Here is a 14,595-nt window from a genome sequence, read left to right as displayed (position 1 = left end):
TTATCTGATGAATCATGTTTGTACACCTAAGAGTGGCACTTGAAAGGATCTCAAGGCATCCCATGAAGTCACACCACCGTGGTTGAGAATCACTGGATTAGGACTTGCACCTATGCCTCTGGACTCTTATAAAGACACCTTAACTACTTTGCTACCACATCCTGGAACTGTCTTCTTGCACTCCCATTGACTTCAGCAGGAGCATTCAAGGAATAATATACCATTCAGTATGAAAATAATATCATCATTACATGGTTTACAGTGAGTGGATAGTGTTTAAAGCCAACCATATTTATTTCCAGTTTCCTTTATATTGTTTATTCATATTTCAGATTTTTAGACTGATTTTGGTTATTGTTTTATGTGTTACAGTCTTTCATCTAGTACATGAAATAAAAATACACTCATAAAGTTATCATAACAATCTTCAGTCACTCAGTTATAAAGTCCTAAAAACACCTATAAGGTCAAATTCTCCATGGTGTCTTCCATCTGGACTCAAATTAGTTGTTTGCCATCTTGAACATACAAATCCTTTCATGCAGTTATTGTGCACCATTAGTTGCACACACATAAGAGAATTTATGCACATAAAACCAGCAATAGATTTAGGGATGCTAATTTACTCTGTCTATATGAATTCTTGCATGTATAAATAATAGTGTGCAAGTGATTGTACCGCCCTCATCGAAGTCTCATTGGAAAATGTGGTATGGAAAGAGCTTGTCATAAGTCTGCAAAATGGAAATGAAAAACAAATTAAAAAGACTAAAGGGAAAAATACACATCAGTAGGTGGCTTGGTTGCAGTACACCTTATGTGTGCTAGTGGACTATAGTAATAGTTTTTAAAATTTAAATTAGTCAGAATGGAAATCCACAGGGGAGATGCCTTTCCAAATGGTCCTAACTAGTACTATAAATTCAGTCTGAGGGTGAGTATTGAGAAGGCAGTATTTCCTCCTGAAAAGGCATTGTTCTGACACTTTCCTTACACAAAGGGTAACCTAAAAAACACATTAAGCCATGGTGCTTGGTTTTGTACTTCAATATAATGAACACACAACCTCAAATTAGCAAGCTGTAACCATTCCAGGTAATATTTAAATGGAAATGTGAATACCTTTTCAGTCAGAGGTGTCACTTTTCTATCATTAAACTTGAAAAGGCAAATTACATGAATGTATTGCATTAGTAAAATACTCTTCCAGTGGTGCAGATGAATAATCAAATGATGGGTTTTTGCTTCATCTGGTACCTTTTATATGGCCTTTTAAAATTACCTGTTTACACTTTGGAGACAATGGACTGATTATTTTCTCACTTGCATACATGTAAATTAGAAGTAATTCTACTAAAGTCAATAAAAATATGCTTCTATAAAACTAGTATACATAAAACAAGAATCAAACTCATGATGTCTATTTGTTTTTCACCTTTATAATGCTATAAAAAAAATCTTAGTCTTATTTTCACTGGCGTTACTCATAAATATTACCATTAAGTAGAGAGTTGACCCTTTGTTTTTAATAACAGCATGGACCCATGTACCATGCCCTAATACATACCCAACATATCCCTATGGTCACACAGTTTTCACACGAAGTTGCATATTGCAGTTGCAGCTGAGTTACTTACCTTCTGCTTTTGAAATCTTGTAAGGTTCCAGTAGGCAGAATTTGGGCCAGCATCTTGTCAGCTACAAAACTCTGTCAGGATAATTTTTAAAGTATGCAAAGAAAGTAAAAGATATACAACCAATAAAAAAGGATTTGATCATAGTATAAATTAATTTTATTTTCTCTTATGGCATAAACCATTTCCTAAGAAAGTACTGCAAGCTGAGGTCCTGTTTTAGTAGGTCTGAAACATTAAATTTCATGATTGGATTCATATGTTGTGATCATTTCCACTTCAGTGTGGGAGCTACATATGTGTGGTCAAGCACAGCTTCTGTCTTGAAAGCTTCCTTGACTAAAATCCATTTTAACCTGCCTACATACTTAGAGTGATTCAGTTTTCTCTTTGCCCGTGAGGCTTGTTTATGAGGTGTGGAATAAGAAGTTATTTAAATGATAAACACAGGGCCATGTTTTCATTTTGAGTAATCAATGACTGCTTTAGATGCTACTGGGTGCATCTATACAAGATGCAATAATATGCATTAGTGTATGGAAGGGGTCTCAGAAGATCATTTAGTCCAGCCCCCTGCCCCAAGGGCAGGAAGTCTGCTGGGATCAAAGGATCCCAGCAAGATAAACATCCAAATGTCTCTAAAAGAAGCAGTCTCTTCCAGGCCTTTGGGTCTCAAACAGTAAAGTTCTTCCTTATGTCCAGCCTGAAATGGTCTTGGAGGAGTTTGTGACTGTTTGACCTTGTCATCCCTTGGGGAGCTCTGGCGAACAGACGTTCCCCCAGGTCCTGATGAAGACCCCTTATATACTTATAGGCAGCAACCATGTTCCCCCTGGCCTGTGAATGCAGAGTCCCATGGCTCTCAACCTCTCATCATAAGGCCTGTTCTCTTGCCCTCTGATCATGCGCATGGCTCTTCTCTGGACTCTCTGAAACTTCTCCACATCCTTTGTAGATTGTGGTGCCCAGAAGTGGATGCAGTACTCCATCTGCAGCCTCACCAAGGCCGAATACAGTGTGGGGATGACGTCCTGGGATTTGCTTCAGAAGCATCTACAGATGCAAGACAGAGTTTTGATTGTTTTACCAATTGTGACATCACATTGGTGACTCATATTCATCTTGTGGTCAATCATAACCCCCAAGTCCGTTTCAGCAGTGGTGCTAGGAAGCATAGCACTGACAAGTCTATAAGCATGCTGTGGGTTTTTTTTTCCCCCAAGGTGGAGTACCTTGCATTTTTTGGTGTTGAACACCATCAGGTTTTCGTCCACCCATTTTCTGATCCTGTCTAGGTTGGCCTGGATCACCATCCTATCCTCAGATGTGGACGCTTTACCCCAAAGTTTGGTGTCATCAGCAAACCTGGCCAGTCCACTTCTAATACCAACGTCTACATCATTAATAAAGATGTTAAAGAGTATAGGCCCAAGGACGGAGCCTTGGGTTACCCCACTGGTCATGGTGCACCATGATGATTTACTTCCATCTATTACCACTCTCCGGGTCTGACCTCGGAGCCACTTCCCCAGCCACTGGACTATAATATAGTTGAGGCCTCAGTTGGCCAATTTTTCCATAAGGATATCATGGGACACCAGATTGAAGGCTTTTCCAAAATCAAGATATATGATGTCAATCTCTTCTCCCTTGTCCAGGTGATATGTCACCTGGTCATAAAGATGACATTGGTTAAGCAAGACCTACCCACAACAAACCCATGCTGGCTGTCTCTCAGGATATTGCCATCAGTCAGTTTGTCAAGAATGGTCTCTTTGATCATTTTTTCCAAGATCTTCCCCAGGATAGAGGTCAGGCTGATAGGCTTGTAGTTCCCCAGATCTACTTTTCTCCCTTTCTTGAAGATAGGCTCCACATTGGCCTTCTTCCAATCTTCAGGCATTTCACCTGAGTGCCACGAGTTCTCAAAGATCTTTGCCAGTGGTTGAGCTACGATGTCTGCCAGCTCCTTAAGTACCCTGGGTTTAACCTGTCAGAACCAGCTGACTTGAAGGTGTCCAGCCTCTCAAGGTGTTCCTTTACATAGTCTACATTGATGTAAGGTAACAAGTCTCCTTCACCCTTGCCGTCTCGTACCATATTGAGCAGGGCTGTCCCTTGGGGCTGGTGAAAAACCGATGCAAAATACCCATGAAGCAGGTTGGCTTTTTCCTTAGTGTTGGTTGTAGTTACTGGACAGTAGTGCATGTGTAGATGTGAACCAGGAGCAGGTTTATGCCTGGGTCTGTTCAGCCGCTAGGGGGCCAGCCTGAGGCCAATCCCAGGGCTGTGGGCTAGGAGCTTCTCCTAGCCTAGGACTGGGTTGCTTCTATGGCAGCTCCTGTCTACAGGCTTTAAAAGCCTGCAGACATTTTGAGCCCTGGGGCACACAGACAAGAAGCCTGAGAGCATTTCAGGCCACTGTGTCCCCGTGGGCAGGCCACAGCCTTGCTGTGCCTGCCTGTCTGTACCCCAGCACTGCTGACTGGCACCTCACTGCTGTGTGGCTGCCAGGACAGTGCCATCCAGGCCAGTAGGGTGCTGCAGGCTGTTGTAGCCTCTGGCAAGGCTTGACAGCCCCTTTGACCACCCACAGGCAGCCTCTGGACAGCAGGAGCAGTGCTACCTGCCTGAAGCAGACCCCCAACAGCCTGCCCTGAACCTGCAGGTGCTGCGGGGCATTACCTCTGCCATGCAGTTGACTGTCCTGTGCCATGCCTGCACTGGGTGCTGCTGGCAGCTGTCCAGGCCCAGCAGCTCAGGGGCAGTCACACAGAGGCTCAGACAGCTGGCTCTGGACCCACCATAGCCTCCTCCCCATCTGTGGACATAGCCACATCCATGCCCTCTATCTGGGGTTCCAGCTGGAAGATACTGCTGACCTTGTGGCACTGTAGAGTGAGGCAGAGGTTCAGCACCAGTTTGAGTGAGGCAGGTGCTCCAACATACATATTTATGAGGCACTATCAGGCCAGATGGAAAAACAAAGGCACAATGGGTCAGTGCAGCAGTGCCACATAAAGGTCAAGGTCTTGTGGGCACAGTGGGTCACTGTGACTGACCACAATTATTAGTCCAGCCATGGCCATAAGTCCATGCCCTTTAAGCAGCAGCTGATGACCATTCTTGTTCCCCAGGACCCATGGTCTCTGGGCACCCTTTATCTGAGGCTGGGCAGTACACAGCCCCTGGTACAGAGTATCGTATCTCTGAAATGTTGCTTCCACTTCCAGGCCACCTCTGTCTGCCTTGCCTCCTCTGTCCAGGCCTCACAGACTAGCTCTCCCTGGGATTCACAGATGTTATGTAGCATACAGGCTACAGTGATGACCTGGGGGAGAGTGTCCTCAATGACCACAAGGCAGGCAGTGAGGGAAAGCCAGCATCGCTTGAAGCAGCTGGAGCTGTGCTCCACCAGGGTGCAGGTCTGACCTAGGCACCAGCTAAAGTGGGCCTGTTGGGCATCCAGGTGGCTGGTATAGGGCTGCATGAACCACAGCAGGAGCAGGTAGCTAGGGTCACCAATGAGCAGGGGTGGGACCAGGATTGTGCCCAGCTGCAGGTCTGGCATCCCTCACACAAAGATCCCACTCTGTACCATCCCACCAGCCTGGAGTTGGAAAACACATGGGAATTGTGGGTGCGACACACTCAGCTGGCTCTTGTGTGGGTGAATGTGCTGTGGTGGTCCATGATGGCCTGGAGGACCATGGAATGAAATCCCTTGCAGCTGTTATATGGGCGGTTTCTGTGGGGCAGACAGGTGATGGCAGTGGCGATGCATAGGGGAGAGCATCGGTGCATCCCCTGACTAGCTGCACTCACCGGCCAGTGAGATCAGCCACGGGGGACCCCCCCAAGCTGACTGGTCACGGGGGGGGGGCATGTGCCCCCCCTGACTAAGGCAGAACCAGTTGCCTATGGGTGATGGGGATGTGGGTCCCATCCAGGGCCCAATACAGTGGGAGAAGCCCAGTGCATGGAATCCCACCACCACCACTAGGGGATCATGGATGTAGAGCATGGTGTGCCCCAACACATCCTGGAGGGTTCCACACACCTTCAGGATGGCCTCCGTGGTGGTAGCCTTGTTCATGCCAAACAAGTGTCTGACATACTGAAGGCTGCCGGGCATGGCCAGCTTGAGCAGGGTGAGGTCCACCTAGGTGTCTGTGGGAAGGACCGGGCACATGCTGGTCTCCTGTCACTCCAGGTGGGGCCAGCGGTGCTGGAAGTGGTCCTGGAAGGAGGCCCGGGTCATGCAGAAATCATCCAGCCACTGACTGTTGTCCCAGGTGTGCCGAACATTATGCTGCTACCAGTCCTGACAGGCCCAGGGCTGGTGGGGCTGGAGGCCTAGGAGGGTGACAGTCCTGGTGGTGGCATCCAGAAGCTCCTTGTTGGTGTCCCTGCCCACAGTAGCTGTATGGCAGAATCCCTGGGATGGCATTCTGTAGCTAGGTCCATGGTTGCTGCATGGAGAGGAGCCAATGAGTGACAAAACAGTTGTGGCCCAGTTGGCAGTCACTGCAGCAGGCCAACAGAGCTAGTGTGGTGCACAGGCTTGGTGTCTACCAGCAGGAGTCTGGGGTCCTGGTCGTTACTGCCAAGGGCAGGAGATGGAGCAGCCATAGAACAGGGAGGCAGAGTGGCCAAGGATAGAGCTGCTGCATTCTGCCCCTGTGCTTGGCACGCTGCTCCTGAGCAAGGAAGGGTCTGACCAGAAAGCAGCATGAGAGGCTAGCTTTTAAGAAGGCTGCTGTGTGCTGACAGCTGCATCCAGAGCCAAGAGCATCTCCCAGTGGTGGCAGGGGCCCATTGCAGGGCTACAGGAATCTTGGTGCAAAGAGCAGCAAATCTTCTCCCTAATCTCTGCATGTCTACACACCTGCCTGAAAGGGCTTACATAAAAGTAGCTTACACCATAGTAAATTTAAGTCTGATCAAATGCACATGTAGATATGCCCATTGAAGTCAAAGAAGCCATATTTGTGGTCTGTATGAAACAAAGATACATGTAGCCATCTTTTGTGTGTTGTAGTCTTCTCCTCTTCAGTGCTGTTCACTCTTTATTACTGTCCCTCTAAAACATCCCTCTGGTCTTTTCCAGTGGGTCTAAGCTAGGGGTAGGCAATATATGGCCCATGGGTGAGATCTGGCCCACTGATTGATTGAATCTGGCTCAGGGCTGCCCCATGCGGTACTCTGCTTAGGGCAGCCCATGCCATGCTCCCGCCTTTAAATGCCCTATGTCCACCAACAGCACCACCTCAGCCCTAGCTCTGGCCAGTGCACGCAGCTTCCTGGCATGATGAACAGCCACCTACAGGTGGGTGGAAGGTGGCCTGGAGCTGAAGCTAGAGCCTTCATGCTACAGCTTCCCCCAACCTGGCTGAACATGAGGTGTCCCCCATGTACCCACATGGTTGCTGCTGATTCCTTGAACTACCTGCTGCCTGGAGCAGGAAGAGGAGGAGTCGCTGGAGACAAGGGGAGCTGAGCAGTACCCAGGTGGCTGTAGCAGCACTGGGAAGAGCCCCATTGGGAAACTATGCATTCTGGCTGCAGCTGCACCTGGGGCTAAAGTGGTTCCATTGTCAGGCTTGGGGTGGGTATGGGCAGGAGCATGGCTCCATACAGAGTGCCGCAGGGACACCCGTGGGCCTGATAGGGAGGGGGTGGACTGCATCTGCACGGGCACTGCACCACCCGCATGAGCTCTGTTGCATGTACTCCCTGTCCCGCCTTCCTCCACCCCCTGCTGGCTTCATGACCTAGTGTTCAGGGAGCCCCTGACACACACATGCATATCCACCCCTCCATACCCCCCACACCCCCTACCTATTGTCCCACAGATCTCACTGCCCCACACACATCCCCAAATCCCCCACTCCTACCTTCTTACATACAATCTACAACCCCCACATATACACATCCTACCCCCCCCCACACTATACCAGAGTAAGACTTTATTTTGAGCTATTATGTAAGCATCTCTATACACTACTCAAAAAACCATAAATCAGGACAAAATTATTTTTTGAAATAAAATTTAAATGAGATATATTGTTTTGTAGTATATGATTTGTTGTTATATATAATTAAAAGGACATCTTCTGGAAGATTTTGTGTGTGCAGCCCTCAACAGCTCACCAAAACTCATTAAGTGGCCCACCAGCCAAAATAATTGCCCACCCCTGCTCTAGGGTCTATGATCACTCTACTTCTTTCTTTTGTTATAAGAAACAGGATAATATTACAATTCAATATAAATGATTAGCAAACTATAACCCTTAAAATTATTTACAGCGCTACACCAAGCCTGCAAAACATGCACATAAAACTATAAATGGATGTTTAAAGGTCAAGTATGCTCTGTCTTCCAGACCTTGTTCTAGCCTCTTTAAAGCTCTTGTCTCTAACTGAGCCTTCCTACTGACATTTTTGAGGAGGAGGTCCATTCTGATCCTGTTCATTTTGGTGGTTGACCCTTTTTATGTTGTGGTGAAATATATTGAAGATGAACCCTGTTTTTCAAGGGAAGGCTTTTTGTAGTCTCCACTAAGTAGGATCTAGGGGTGTTTTGCATATTTTGGAGAGTTCCAAGCATTTGGGAACTTCTGAGCTGGACTTTGTCCCCTAGCACAGTAGCTTTAGCAGTGGTTTTACTCTGTATCTTATGTTGAAGGGGTTTTTTATGCTGAAGTTTTAGTTCAGCATCTCATTTAGTAAAATTCCTGTAGGTTGGGTCACCTAGGGTTAAGCTAGATGGTATCGATACCATAGGTAATGACATCCTAAGTTGTCATCCTATAGGCAGTACAGCTGGAGAGTCCTGATGCAACTGGTGTAGATCAATATGTCAGGAGTGCCTGACATGGATCTCTGGATTTACACAGATGCTGGTTCATTTTCTGTATTGCTCTCTCAGCTTCTCAGTTGCTTTGAGAATAGTAAGGACTGCTAGTGCAATGCTGAAAATCAAATTTCTCTGTAAACTGTAGTAATAACTCAGAGGCAAACTGAGGTCTACTGTCCAAAATGAGGACCTTAGGAACATTGTGGGTTGCAAGTATAGACTTCATTCTTTGGATGACCTGCACTAATGGGGTCTATATAAGTCAAGTGACATTAATAGATCTGGAAAAATAATCAATTACAATAATATATATGTTATTTCCAAGAAAATAAATTTGTTGCTAGCTGCTGCCAAGGTCTGCCTGGTATCTTTGTAGAAAGTAATGGCACTCAAGACTCTTTTTTTTTCTTTGTTGCATTCCTCACAATCTACTAAAATTTGAACTTGTTTACTCAATCCAGGCTACCATATAAATTATTGTGCTCTTGTCCTGCATTTATTTATACCGTGGTGTCCTTCAGGGATCTTCAAAAACATTTTTTCTGAAGTGCCTGAGGGATCATTACACATCTTCCTTTAAGAAGCAGACCATTGGCTGTGTGAAGGTTGTTTTGATTCTGCCAATAGGTTCTAGGTCTTTTGGAAGTTGCATTCTGTGGCCCCATCCATTTTGGCAGACGTAACCTAGTTTTTGGCAAATGTCCTTCTTTTATTGCTACTTTTGGATTTGCTGTAGTCTAGTAGCATATGCTGTCAATACTGTCAGAACGTGATCAATATATATATAAACATCTTTTTCCAGAGTTATTTCTTCTTCTGTTGGTTACTGCCTAACTGGTGCTCTGGATAGAATGTCTGCAATGATGAGCAGTTTCCCTGGTATATCTTCGATGGTGGAAGAAATTCTCATTCAGCAAGTAAGTGCTGAACTGTTCATAGGCCCAAGTGGTTGCCAACACTTTTTTTTCCACTTGAGCAGGACACTGGTCAGTGTCTGTAAGACATCTTGCTATAAATGCAATAGGCCTGTGATGTCCTTCTGGCTCTGATTGAATGACTTCTGCTCCTAAACCATATGAAGATGCAACTGCTATGATGATTGTGGGTTATTTACTGAATACTGTGCTAAAACAGATGGTGATGAAAATAGTTATTTGATTTTATTAAATGCCCCTTGTTGTACATTCTCTCAGACCCACATATTGTATCCGTTAAATAAATATCTTAAGAATTTTGTTTGCTGTGCTAAATTCAGCAAAAAATTTACAAATTGATTAGCCATACCCAGCAGTTATCTTGTGGCAGAAACATCTAGGGGTTCAGGTAAGGCACTCAGTACCTTTATTTTGTCTGGGTTTGGCTGAATTCCACTTTTGCTAATGATATGTCCAACACATTTATTTGTGCCTTCCTAAACTCAGTTTCTCATTCAAAAGGAGACCAGCTTGCTGGAAGCATCAAAAAACAGAATATAAACATTCATTGTAGTCCTGTTTATTTTTGCTATATACCAACACATCATCTATATGGCAAAGGATGCTGGGCAGCTCCATCATAATCTGAGAGATTCATTTTTGGAAATGCTTTGGTTCTGACAATATGCCAAAAGGAATCCAGATGACACAATATCTCCGGAATAGGGTAATGAATTTAGTTACTAGTTTAGATTCCTTAGCAAAAAAGATTTGCCAAAGCCCTGTTGCAGCATCTGAGTTTGAGAACACTTTAGCCTCTAACAACTGAGCCAATGTCTGTTCTACTTCAGGAAGCATGTCTTACTTTGCATACACCTTTGGTAAATTGAGTAAGGTTCACACAAATGATTTTTTTTTCCACTGGGTTTCAGTACTACTATTCTTGCACACCAGTCTGTGAATGCATGTGTTTGAGAGATAACCCCCCTTATTTCCATCCTCTTTAAGTCTTTCTTGATTTCCTGTTGCAAAGGAATAGGGATGCACTGAGGAGCTGTTAGAGCAAATGGAGTAGGTGATAGGCCCAGTTTAATTTTATATTCCCCTGACAGCTTCGCTAACCCTGTGAAGACCTGAGAAGACATCTCTTGTATGGTTTGCATTTTGCTATTAATTGAGTCCAGTTGTAGGTGTAGTCTTTGTATTGCTGGCAGGTGTAGTTGTATTGCTGGCAGTCCCTGTAAGGGAACTGGTAACCTTCTACCACATAGATAGGTTGTGACAAAAGTTTTCCTTTTTTCCAATATCCCCTTGAACTGGCCATACACTTCTAATGCAGTATTAATTGCCTTTCGGATAATTTTATCTGACCTTTGCAGATCACCATCCCAAGATTGATCATAATCTTTTGCAGTAACTGCAGCCCCAGTGTCTAGTTCCAATGTAATGATCTGGCCGTTGAGATCTATATTAGTCATTGAGTCTCCTATTGAGAATATAGTTCCCACTATAATAGGCTCATTGTCCCCTAATGCCACTTTCCCCTTACTGAATTATTTCCAGCAACTTGAATGATCTGCCCTCCCTTGCAAAATATCCTTTCTAGTGGCATCTTACATTCTTTGTTTATTGCTGGACATTGTTGCCAGTGATGGCTTGGTGTTTTGTGACATCTGCCACACCTTTCACTGCTTTCACTATCAAAGTTTCTTACTTGTATTTGCCTTGTTTTTGTCCTATTTTTATATTATATCTTAGATGTGAGGGTCCTTTCTAGGGCTGTGCAAAGGTTTGGTTCCTGATTTGATTCGGCAAAGATTAGGCCTGATTCAGTGGCCGAATCAACAAAATCAAATTAAAATCAGAGGACCCTTTAATCTCTCTGAATTGAATCGGAACCCTCTCAATCTATTTGGAGAGATTCAGAAAGATTCAGAGATTTGTACAGAGACATCTCCTTTAAATGTTTTTTTCTACATACCTCTAGGTAGCAGGTAGCATTTCTGGTCTACTTCTGGGTTCATTGGGAGCGCACTGGGCCCCTGTCATGCCCCTCGCCAGCTTGGTGACTAATGCCTCCCGTGACTGGGAAGGGGGACCTGGGGTCCCCCTGCGGCTGATCATCAAGCCAGGGAGGCATGGGGGGGGGGCAGTGGGCTCCCCAGTAGACCCGGAAGTGGACCAGAACTACGTGTATCTGGACTTCTGACATATATCTGGACTTTAAAAAAGCCTTCAATCTGGTGTCCCATGATCTCATGGAAAAATTGGCCAGCTGTGGCCTTGGCTACACCACAGTCTGATGGCTGGGAAATTGGCTCCGAGGTCGGACACAGAGAGTAGTAGTCGATGGTAGTGAATCATTATGGCGCTCCATGACTAGAGGTGTCCCCTAAGGCTCTGTCCTTGGACCAGTTCTCTGTAACATCTTTATCAACTATGTGGACATTGGTGTCAGAAGCACACTGGCTAAGTTCACTGATGACACTAAACTTTGGGGCATAGCATCCTCACCTGTGATCCACCAGGCCAACTTGGATAAGCTTAGTAAGTGTGCAGATACAAACATGACGACATTCAATACCAATAAATGCAAGGTACTCCACCTCAGGAAAAAAATACCTGCAGAATCCTTATAGGCTCAGTAGCGCTACGCTTTCTAGCACCATGGCTGAAAAAGACTTGGGGGGGTCATGACTGAGCAGAAGATGAACATGAGCCACCAATGCAATGTCACAGGTGGTAAAGCAAACAAAACTCTGGCTTGCATCTATAGATGCTTCTCAAGTAAATCTCAGAATGTCATCCTCCCACTGTACTCGGCCTTGGTGAGGCCGCAGCTGGAGTACAGCATCCAATTCTGGGCTCCACAATTCAAGAAGGATGTTGAGAAGCTTGAGAGAGTCCAGAGGAGAGCTATGTGCATGATCAGAGGGCAAGAGAATAGGCCTTATGAAGAGAGGCTGAGAGCCACTGGACTCTGCAGCCTTGAGAAGTGCAGGCTCAGGGGGGACCTGGTGGCTGCCTATAAGTACATAAGGGGTGTACATCAGGATCTGTGGGAATGCCTACTTATCAGAGCACTCCAAGGGGTAACAAAGACTAATGGTCATAAACTCCTTCAAAACCATTTTAGGCTGGACATAAGGAAAAAATTCTTTACTGTCTGAGCCCCCCCAAGGCCTGGAATAGTCTCCCTCCAGAAGTGGTGCAGGCACCTACTCTGGACTAATTCAAGAAATGTTTGGATGCTTATCTTGCTGGGATCTTTTGACCCTAGCTGACTTCTTGCCCTTGGGGCAGGGGGCTGGACTTGATGATCTTCAAGGTCCCTTCCAACCCTAACATCTATGAAATCTATGTGGAGGGCCCCCCCAAACTCCTGTGGGATGCTCCATGTGCCCCAGCATTGTAGCAATCACAAGCTATGCCTGCTACCTCAAGGTATGTAGAATTTTTTTTTTTAAAGCTGTGTCTATGTCCAAATCACTGATTCATAGATTTCATAGATGTTAGGGCTGGAAGGAACCTCAGAAAATCATTCAGTCCAGCCCCCTGCCCCAGGGGCAGGAGGTCAGCTAGGGTCAAAGGATCTCAGCACGATAAACATCCAAATGTTTCTTAAAAGAGTCTAGAGTAGGTGCTTGCACTGACTCTGGAGGCAGTCTATTCCAGGCCTTGGGGGATCAAACAGTAAAGAAGTTTATCCTTATGTTCAGCTGGAAACAGTCTTGGAGGAGTTTCTGACTATGTGACCTTGTCATCCTTTGGGGTGCTCTGGTGAACAGGCATTCCCCCAGATCATGATGTACACCCCTTATATACAGATAGGCAGCCACCACATCCCCCCTGAGCCTGCACTTTTCCAGGCTCAAGAGTACAATGGCTTTCAACCTCTCATCATAGGGCCTGTTCTCCTGCCCTCTGAGCATGTGTGTGGCTCTCCTCTGGACTCTTCTAAGCTTTTCCACATCCTTTTTTAAAATGTGGAGCCCAGTATTGGATATAGCACTCCAGCTGTGGCCACACTAAGGCCATGTACAATGAGAAGATAACATCTTGGGATTTGCTTGAGAAGCATCTATGGATGCAAGCCAGAGTTTTGTTCACTTTACCAGTTGTGACATCACACTGGTGGCTTGTATTCATTTTGTGGTCATTCATGACTTCCAAGTCCCTTTCAGCCATTGTGCTAGCAAGCGTAGCACTGCCAAGTCTATAAGTGTGCTGAGGGATCTATTCCCAAGGTGGAGTACCTTGCATTTTTCGGGGTTGAATGTCATCAGGTTTCCCTCCACCCATTTTCTGAGCCTGTCTATGTTGGTGTGTATCACCATCCTATCCTCAGGGTGGACACTTTACCCCAAAGTTTAGTGTTATCGGCAAACTTGGCTAGTCCACTTCTAATACCAATGTCTGTATCATTAATAAAGATGTTAAAAAGTATAGGCCCAAGGATGGAGCCTTGGGGTACCCCACTGGTCATGGTACACCATAATTATTTACTTCCATCTATTACCACTCTCTGGGTCCGACCTTGGAGCCACTTCCCCAGCTGTTGGACTGTAATATAGTCGAGGCCTCAGTTGGCCAATTTTTCCATAAGGATATCATGGGACCCCAAATCAAAGGCTTTTTAAAAAAAATCAAGATATGTGACATCAATCTCTTCTCCCTTGTCCAGGTGATATGTCACCTGGTCATAGAAGGAGATGAGATTGGTCAGGCAAGACCTACCCGCAGCAAACCTGTGCTGGCTGTCCCTCAGGATATTGCCATCAGTCAGTTTGTCAAGAATGGTCTCTTTGATCATTTTTTCCAAGATCTTCTGCAGGATAGATGTCAGACTGATAGGCCTATAGTTCCCTAGATCTACTTTCCTCCCTTTATTGGAAATTGGCTCCACATTGAAGATTGGAAGAAGGCCAGGCACTTCACTTGAGTGCCACGAGTTCTTGAAGATCCATGCCAGTGGTTGAACTATGATGTCTGCCAGCTCCTTAAGTACCCTGGGGTGTAAACTGTCAGAGCCAGCTAACTTGAAGGTGTCCAGCCTCTCAAGGTGTTCCTTTACATAGTCTATGTTGATGTAAGGTAACAAGTCTCCTTCACCCTGGCCATGTCGTACCATATTGAGCAGGGCTGTCCCTTGGGCTGGTGAAAAACTGATGCAAAATACACATTAAGT

General features: G+C 45.5%; 1 long non-coding RNA gene across 1 annotated transcript in view; it reads right to left on the bottom strand.

Moving 5' to 3' along the window:
• Positions 1 to 303: 303 nt before the first annotated feature.
• The window catches only part of LOC132249951 (uncharacterized), a 29,693-nt gene continuing 15,401 nt past the window's right edge, over positions 304 to 14,595 (bottom strand). Inside the window, exons 2-3 of the long non-coding RNA XR_009461494.1 lie at positions 1,638 to 1,708; positions 304 to 734 (exon numbers count right to left, since the gene is read on the bottom strand). This is a non-coding gene — a long non-coding RNA (uncharacterized LOC132249951). The remainder of the gene's footprint in view (positions 735 to 1,637; positions 1,709 to 14,595) is intronic.

Source organism: Alligator mississippiensis, chromosome 1 (genome assembly GCF_030867095.1).
Source record: "Alligator mississippiensis isolate rAllMis1 chromosome 1, rAllMis1, whole genome shotgun sequence".
In the NCBI taxonomy this organism is placed as follows: domain Eukaryota; kingdom Metazoa; phylum Chordata; order Crocodylia; family Alligatoridae; genus Alligator; species Alligator mississippiensis.
The sequence above is the reverse complement of the archived record's forward strand: the minus strand, read 5'-3'. Positions and strand labels throughout refer to the sequence as shown.